Raw genomic sequence first — 487 nt, 5'->3', positions numbered from 1 at the left:
TCATTTTTTGTTTTGCTTTCTTCAACGATTTAGCTAGGCGCTTTTTGCGCTTTTTCTGTTTAGTCGTTTCTGCGGTGTTTGCAGACTTGTTGGCCTTAGCCAAAAGAAACCTAGAACTAAGAGAGTGTTTCTTATTATTGTTTTTTAATTTCTCGGCAACTACCGAAGTAGTTGGAGGATTCCGCAGAGGAGAATCTGCCGCTAGTATATCATCTTCTTTCGCGTTTTCAAAAATATCACTATCATCAGAAAGTATGTTCAAGCTTGAGCGGGAGTCGCTTTTCGCCATAATCGTATTATCTAAATTTGTAGCCATAATTGAGAATTGGGACAGGGTTTGTTCTTCTTTTTACGGTAGATGAAACCAGAACCGCCTCGTTCCTCTGGACTCCTAGTCAGGAGAAAGTATCCGTCAAGAAAGTCCCTGGAGTCTACGAAGGCAAACTAACAGGGCCCTTACCAAAACTAACCAGTCTCAACGTGCCGT

Source organism: Argiope bruennichi, unplaced genomic scaffold, assembly GCF_947563725.1.
Source record: "Argiope bruennichi unplaced genomic scaffold, qqArgBrue1.1 scaffold_27, whole genome shotgun sequence".
In the NCBI taxonomy this organism is placed as follows: Eukaryota; Metazoa; Arthropoda; class Arachnida; order Araneae; family Araneidae; genus Argiope; species Argiope bruennichi.
This window is presented reverse-complemented; position numbering follows the sequence as displayed.